Raw genomic sequence first — 8,651 nt, forward strand, 5'->3', positions numbered from 1 at the left:
TCAGAACAAGACGGAGGAAGTGTCGAATGGTATCGCGAAGGATGTCTTCAACGGTGGATTCACAAACGATGCCTTCAAACGGACATTTCGGGGGAGTGTTGAGTGAATAAAGAGTAATAAAATTTGGCTAAGTTCCACGAAAATATCAATCATATCCATATGTCGCTTCTTCTTTTTTGGTTGTGAAATGCCGGCATTTGAAAAAAATAAACACTTTGAATCTTCTTTTTTTACAATTCGGAGACTTTCAAATGGTGCTTTGTTTGGAATGTTGATAAAATTTAGAAATATCTTATATTTTAGTAAGTGTATTCAAAACAAATAGTCAAAGTTTGGGTATATTTATAAATTTCATGGACAATTTTTTATTGCTACAACTTTTTCTAAAAATAAAGTTGCACATTAACCCATATCCGCCCAGCGTCCTGTTTATATGCCACGAACTCCCAGCGTCCTATAAATAGGACAGTCCTTTTGATGTGAATATCTCCAGAATTATGCAAAATTTAAGAATACTTTCTTCGGAGAAGATGTTCTCCACACCCATACCTTGATTATAGTGGACAATATAGTTTGTGACTGCTTCACTAGGTGGCGTAAATGATGCTGCAAAGATTACATACTGTCAAGATCTATGAGCTTCATTTCCAATGTGAAAAAAATATATTTCCCTTGAATCTGGACAATGTTTAATAATTCATAGTTCATTTCTTCGGCAGAGTTGTTAATCAATACATACAAAAGTCGATGTAAGTATGATTGTATGATTATATGCTTGTATGTTTATATGCTTGTATGTTCATATGTTTGTATGTTTGTCTATTTGTATGTATATATGTATGCCGGAACAAAGGCATAACGCTGGTGTGCGTTAAGAAATTTCATTTGAGGAGCCTTTTGGGGTGTTCTATCATGATTTTTTGGTGTTTTCATGGGATTACGGGGAATTCTGAGGTATTTTAATAGTATCAAGTGGGTTTCAGGGACATTCTAAGGGGCTGTATGAACAATTTAAGGGATGTCAGGAGCCTTTAAAGGGCATTGCAAGAGGTTTGAGGGGCGTTTTAAGGTATTTCAAAGTCGGCTCTGAAACTGACTCTAAAAGGAACACCTAAGACGCTTCGGGGGGTTCCTCCGTAACGCTTCCGTAACGCCTCTAAATCCCACCGAAAAGGCTCTGCTTCCAAAATCCCCCTTGGACCCCCTTAGACCTCGTGTAACGCACCTGAGGGGCTCCAACCCAACGAAAACTCCTCCGTAACGCTTTCGTAACGCCTCTTAATCTCGCAGAAAATGGTCTGAAACATTCTGAAATACCTCCAAAATCACCCTTAAATCACCCCCCCCCCCCGGACCCATGTAACGCATCTGAGGCTCCAAACCCCCCGAAAAGACCTCCGTAACGCTTTCGTGGCGCCTCTTAACTCCGCAGAAAATGCTCAGAAACGTCTTGAAATGCCTCCAATATCTCCTTTGAACCCCCTCGGACCCCATGTAACGCACCTGAGAAGGTCCGAACTCCCCGAAAACTCCTCCATAACGCTTCCGTAACGCCCTTAAATCACTCCGAAAATGGTTTGAAACTTCATGAAATGGCTCAAAAAATCCTTCTAAACCAAAACTCCTTAAAACGCCTCCGTAACGCCTCTGAAACCAGCCTAAAATGCTCTGAGACTTCCTGAAATGACTCCGAAACCCCCTTAAGACCCACTCGGACACCATGTAACGCACATGAGACCTTCGGAAATACCCAAACAACGAAACTGTAACCTTCCTTTGCTCTCCTCTGTAAACAACCCTTGGCCGCCGTTCCAATAGTTCCCGTCATTATTAAATATTCTTATGCACAATATTGGTTCTGAGTAGCCTTGCCTCTTTTTATGCAGGGCATAAAAAAGGTGCATAAATTCAAAGTGCATAAAAACAACATGCATAAAAAGAGGTTTTAGTGTACCATGCAATATGGGTATCTATCGATCGGGCTTCATGAGGATCATGGATATTTGATCCTATTTCGAAATTTTTGGAAGTCCTTGGCTCTTTCAGTCTTTTAAGTAGCTAAAACGATGATTGCTCGACATTCCGACGTTTCGACGTATATTTCGTCTTCTTCAAGGATTTAGAGGCTTCGTTTTGTTGTTTGTGTGTGTGTCTTGCTTGACTTTTGAATGTCTACGAATTGTGTATGGCGTCCCGGTACGGCCCATGCGTATCAGTATGTGCGACCTTCACTGTTTTTCGATATTTCTTTTGATTTAAATAAGGACAAGGACAGTAGGGTCAGCAGCCTAGCTACCAAAAAAACTCACTCAAATGAAGTTACCAGTGTGATCGTCATCCAAAATTATCAACAGTTAAACTTGAAAGAACAGTCTGTTATTCAAAGAAGGTTAAATGTTCTATAAAGTTAATAATTTGTTTGTCGCAAACTGCACAACACACGGGAAAAAAATCGTTGCCGGACCCATGACTAAAATGTTATGAAATCATAAAACTTGTCGCTTCATGATATTGTAACTACAAGTCATGATATCGTGACATTAACAACGATTATCATGAATAATAATAACTGATTCCATCAACAAAAGCCATGACCGTCAAAAGCGTTATGAAAAAATTAAGCTCGTTTTCATAAATTGAATACCATAAAGCGTAGTCATGGCAGCATGGCTCTGTGTCATAAAACTATGACGCTGAGTCATCTCAACCAGACGCTGAGTCGTATAAACATAACGCAAAGTCATAAAATCATGAATCACAACAAACGAATTTGGGCACTGTAAGCGTTATGCAAACCCTCGCGCAGAATCACCTACACCATTTTTGTCACTTCTGTCAAGGCGCCTTTTGTGAGCGCGCTGTGTTCCGGTGAGATTTTTTTTTGGTTTTCGAAAAAGTGTAGTGAATTGTTCTTACTTAAATAGTAGTAAACTATATAATTATTGAACTACATTCCAGAAGCTGAAAGTGAAAATACTCTATATTCCGGCACAAAACTCTGGCCAGCTTCATCAGCAGCAGAACAATCAAGCTCACGTAATGATTTTATTATTACTAACAATTTATACAATTAACCATAAATGACATCTACTAGTTCTATGAATACCGCTTCTGGTTTTATGAATCTAGTTAATAGTTCTGGTATTCATGGGCATGATATCATGACTTAACTTACAAATTTGTTTCAATAAATATTTAAAACGTAACGCCAAGGTGACGTTACGGCAACATGAGTCATGAAATCATGACCTTTTTTGTGGTGTATATTTATAACATGAAAACACACATTTTACGCGAAATCATGACTCATTTAGCAGGTTCCAAGCAGCGGATTTTTTCCCGTGGACATGAGCAGCCTTTGATAAAAAAGGCAAATGATAAAACATTGAGCAATTCGTTCGCCAAACAACAACGTCACTGGATACAACAGTCTGGTTTTAAAGAAGGAAAAATTCCTTATATTGCTAGCAACATAAACGCTTGAAAGTTTAATTTATTTCCATTCGGTCTAATGTCCTTTGGCCTGAGGTTCAAAGTTCTTAAGGACAGACAACGAATCAAAGAAAGCAAATATCTGCAGCAGGCGAATTCGCTGCTATTTTGTTTAGTAACTGAAGTTCACCCAGTAGCCCATGGCTGTTTGAAGTTAGTATTATGGCGATTTTATCACCCCTCGTCGGATTTTGTACTAGGCGAAGCTGTCAAGCAGTTGCTCAGCTGTCAAAAGGTGATTTGAAAAAATCTCTTTGATATTGATTTTAGGTATCAAAATATTTTTTTTTTATCTGTATTAACGAGATTTTTAGCCCTAGGCTAGTTCATCTCGGGACCCACGCTTTACTTCCCTTCCGAAGGAAGAACTCACATTTTGCGAGTTTGTCGGGAGTGGGATTCGATCCCAGGTCCTCGGCGTGATAGTCAAGTGTTCTAACCATCACACCAGGTCCGCTCCACATAAAGTTTTAAAAATCTAAGAAAAAATCAAAGTTGTTAAAAAAAATGCCCTTTCGTTTTAAAATAAAAATCATTATTTTTTTTTAATTTAAAAACCCAATGATCATAACAATTATTTCAACCAATATAATAGATCTCAAATAAAGCCTGTATGCGCAATAATCGGGACACAGAAGCACGGCTGTAGCTCTGTAATGAATCGGTAAAATTGTCCAAATAATTGATTGAGAACTCTTTGGTGTATGTTTATTATTTGTGCCAAATTTCATAAAAATCGATGCATTTCTTTTAACTGTGGATGAAACACAAACAGACGTGGTTTTAAGCATTTTGTACAATCATGACTAATTTTCATTCGCATAATAGATGGTTCTTTTACGCTACAGTTCAAAGTTCTGTGGTGATAATTATGAAATTTTGCTAGCAGTTATGATACTTATAGAGACATTTTCTTGCAAAATTTCATCAACTTTGATCATTTGGTTTGAAAGCTATTGGTATTGATATGGGTGAGTGTTAGTGGAAATGTTTCGTGTTTTTCATATGCGATGTTTGCATATTCATCACTTTAGAATTTCTCTGCCAATTTTCATGAAATTTTCACTGAAGGTAGTTGATTATGTGTATATTATGCCTGCAAAGTTTTACGATTTTTGGTATAGTACATTCAATAGTGCAATCGAAATAATAAAGGATGCTGACTAATTGCTGTTCGAGGGGCTAAAATCTCGTTCAGTCCCAATAAATGTTTCGTCTTCAAAATTGTTGATAGTGCTTTGATATTTTTGAAATTTTGCCTATACAACAAATGTAGATTGAGAGGTTTGTGTTCAAAATTTCAGCCATTTTCTTTGCCAAATTCAAAAGTTACAGCGTTGATAACCAAAACTAGGGACTGTACAAAATTCAATGGCACACATTCTACTCTTTCATTGTTACAACAAAAAGTACTGCACCGATTCACATAAAATTTTGTAGGTGAAATGAACACATCTGAAGATGTTATTAGGTCAAATATGAGCAATTTTAATGTATCTATTGCAGAGTTACAGCTGTGTTTCTATGTCCCGATTATTGCGGATACAGGCTTTATTAGGTTTGAAAACGTTTCATTGATTATTTATAATTATTTTTATAATTATTTTCTCTAAATTTCAAGAAAACATATTTTAAGTTTTTTTCTTGAAGATGTTTTTGAAAAGCCACGCACAAGTTTTCCACTTTCAGACAAGAAGTCTTTCTGGAAATTCTCCCAAAAGCTTTTTTAAAAGCTCAAAAGTTTTTTTTTTATTTTTAAGTTTTTTGATGGAACTCGCTGCAACAATCATCAACAATTTTCTGAGCAAATTGTTCAAAAATTTAACCGCTAGTTATTCGGTGGGTCAACGGCTTACAGTTGAATTATTTCGCCACGAGGCCGTTCATAAACCACGTAGACTTCTTGAGGGGGTCTGGCCAAAGTTTGCGCTCCTCACAAATTTATTTTTTTGTATGAACAAAAGTCTACCAGGGGGAGGGGGTCTGAAATGGGCAAAATTTGGTATACGGGGCTTATGAATAGCCTTTTACCACATAGTTTTAAATGCATTTAACCTGCCCTAGCTCGCGTGGTTGGCCACCACCGCCAGCACTCTGCTAATGTTGAATACAAAAAGCGAGATTTTTTCAACGTGTTGTACAAAATTCAACAGCGCGATTGCTCGAGGGTTAAATGATTGAATTGTCTTGAAAATTAAAAACAAGCTTTTATATGCTTTTGTGGGTCTCCAGTTAGCATAGTGGTTAAGGCTATGGATCGCCAATCTGGAGACGGCGGGTTCGATTCCCGTCCCAGTCGAAAAAAATTTCTCGATTCCCTGGGCATAGTGTATCATTGTCCTTGCCTCACAATATACATTTTTTTTTAATGGCAGGCAAAGAAAGCCCTTCAATTAAAAACTGTGGAAGTGCTCAAAGAACACTAAGTTGAAGTGAGGCAGGCCAAGTCCCAGTGGGGACGTAGAGCCACAAAGAAGAAGAAGAAGAAGAATGCTTTAGTGAATTTTTAACTCGCATTTTGTTTGCAGAAATTCCCACAATTGTAAACGCAGATGCTCACTGTCCCTCTCGTCAGAAGTGACGTGCAAAGTGTATGGTTTTGTTTATGGCGGTTCGCACTGAGGAGCATTCCATCTCTGGTTAAGATTGTGAGGACCTCTGCCATCGTAATTCTTCAAAGAATTTCTTTAAGATTTCTTTAGTAACCTCGTGGAGATTCCTCCTGGAGTCTGGTGAATATTCCCCTGTAATCTTGTTGAGATTCCCCCTGGTATCTCGTTGATTCCTTGGAATCTCGTGGAGATTATCCCTGGAATTTCTTTGAGATTCCCCCAGAAATATGGAAGCACTTAGAAAGATTATTTTGGCAAAGTTTTTTGTTAAGCCAAGGGTCACAGTTGTTTCAAGATTTTGTCACTAGACGGTGCTAGAGAATATGATAATTTTATTACTTATATATCTCAGGATCCCACTTAGAAATATGATTTCTTCTGCAAAGTTGTTTGGTAGGTCACGGGCCTATAATTGGTAAGTCATGATGATGAATTCCACCACGAGGCGGCGCTAGTCATATAATTTAAAAATCATTAAAAAGATTTAAATTTCTCAAAAAGTATTCAAAAAACTGTAACTTGTTTACTTTCAAAAATATTTTAGTTGAGTAAAATGTTTTCAAAAATCAGAAAAATAGTCATGAATGTACAACATTTAATTTTATTCGGTTCTCTCACTGAGCAGTTCAAAAAACGGAAGTTAAATAAGAAAAAAAATACTAAAAGTGCGCTTACTTCGAATTGAGCTAATCTATCAAGTCTATTTGTTCCAATTATAGCTAACTTGTTGAGGATGTAGCATTCAAAATTATAGAAAGTTAACGGCACTTTATAAAAAGTTTGTTGAAAATTTGTTAGCTTACAACTAATATACTTTTGCACATTTGCAACTAGCACCACCTAGTGGCAGAAAATCGAACCAAATCGCAATTCAACTGAAAGCCCTTGATCTGTCAAACAACTTTACCAAAGACACCAACATTCCAAATATTCAGGGTCCTGAATATAAATGGTAAACGGGCATAACACTGATCAAATTTTCATCCCATATGTTTCAGGATCCGGATTACTTGGAGAGCATTCATTTCGTTCGAGTTTTTGTCTCTAGCTACTGTCACAGTTTGCAACTTTGCCGAATACGGTAACGCTCCAACATGCATAACCAGAGCTCCACAACAAAAATTGAGCAAAGTTAGAACAAATCTATAGCAAAACCGAAAACGTAAGAATGAAGTACCGTAAAACGGGTTATCTTTGATAATGCGGGTAACGTTGATAGTGCGGCAGGCATCGCATAGTTTATCTTATAACTATGATTCATTCAACCAGTTAAAAAAAGGCAAACGTAGATCAATACTATACATATGAAAGTTCATCTTAGACGTATTTTCATTAAAACCTAGTTTATCTACAATTTTTTGGACAAAAATTTAAAATGGTTGTTATTTTTGTGATTTATCAACCTATTCAAACAATCTTCTATACGAATCCGTTTCAACTATTTTTTTTCAATGAACGGACTCTTATTTTCGATAGATTCATCATAGTAGATTCCGAATCTGGCCTTGAATCTCTTAACCCTCGTCGTGCATTGGGGTCATTATGACTAAAAGTATTGCATGCCCTTGTAATTTCATGTACCTAAATATATCTGTGTTGTTCAAAATTTGTAAAGCATTCAAAAACTACCCAAAAAAGTAAACTCATTATGAATAGCATGTAATCATATGTTGATGTCCCGTCATCATATATTTTTACTAAAATAATGATTTTAATAGCTAAATTCACTGTTTTTCACTCAGTACTTCGCAAATTCATTGTTATACACTCCCGTTCAAAAGTTTGGGGTCACCCCCTCAAAAACATGTCAGTTTTTAGGCCCATATCTCCGCCAATTTGCGTCTGATTTCAAAACCCTAGGTTTCATTCAAAAGATAATAAGTCAAAGAAACTTTGAACATGGTTTAAAAGAAACTTTTTCAAAAAATTTTGTATGTAAACTTAACCCTAAGTTGCCAAATTTTCTAAAAAATGAATATAAACTTACGGCAGTGTCGCTGGAAGTTGGGTCGACCAAATTTTAAGATGAGAGAGGTAATATGACCCATTTTCTATTAGCTTTCAACTGCTTTTTGCAGAACTAAGCTAAAAAATCTAGAAAAAAAAGTTATTAAGTAAATTAATCCTTGATGTCATCGACCAAAAGTTTGGGGTCACCCCTCAAAATGCTGTATCTGCCAAAAATTTGGGGTCACTATCGTAAAACATGGAAAAGTGATTTGTTGATATCTTTGTCATCATTCATTCAATTTTAATTCTTCTTGGCTTATTTGAAACAAAATGAATGATACTTACTGCATAGACATTGAACCACACATATTTGTTGAAATTTACATACTAAAACTTAACGTAAAGTTGCCTCATTTCTGAAGCGTGGTAAAATGTGCTAACTTTACATAACATTTTTATATACAAAAATCGTTAAATACGTTAAGTTGAAGACATCAAACGTAAATTTAGTGAATTATCTTTGAAATGAGCCAAAAATAATTAAAATTGAACTATAGATGACGAAGATATCACCAAATCACTTTTCCATGTTTTACG

At 36.3% G+C, this 8,651-nt stretch overlaps 1 protein-coding gene across 1 annotated transcript in view; it reads right to left on the minus strand.

Annotated features, from left to right (window-relative positions):
- Window positions 1-8,651, minus strand: part of LOC134286862 (tetra-peptide repeat homeobox protein 1-like) — a 265,454-nt gene that overhangs the window by 107,250 nt on the left and 149,553 nt on the right. The gene's annotated exons all lie outside the window — the stretch shown is intronic.

The sequence above is a fragment of the Aedes albopictus genome, chromosome 2, assembly GCF_035046485.1.
Source record: "Aedes albopictus strain Foshan chromosome 2, AalbF5, whole genome shotgun sequence".
Classification (NCBI taxonomy): domain Eukaryota; kingdom Metazoa; phylum Arthropoda; class Insecta; order Diptera; family Culicidae; genus Aedes; species Aedes albopictus.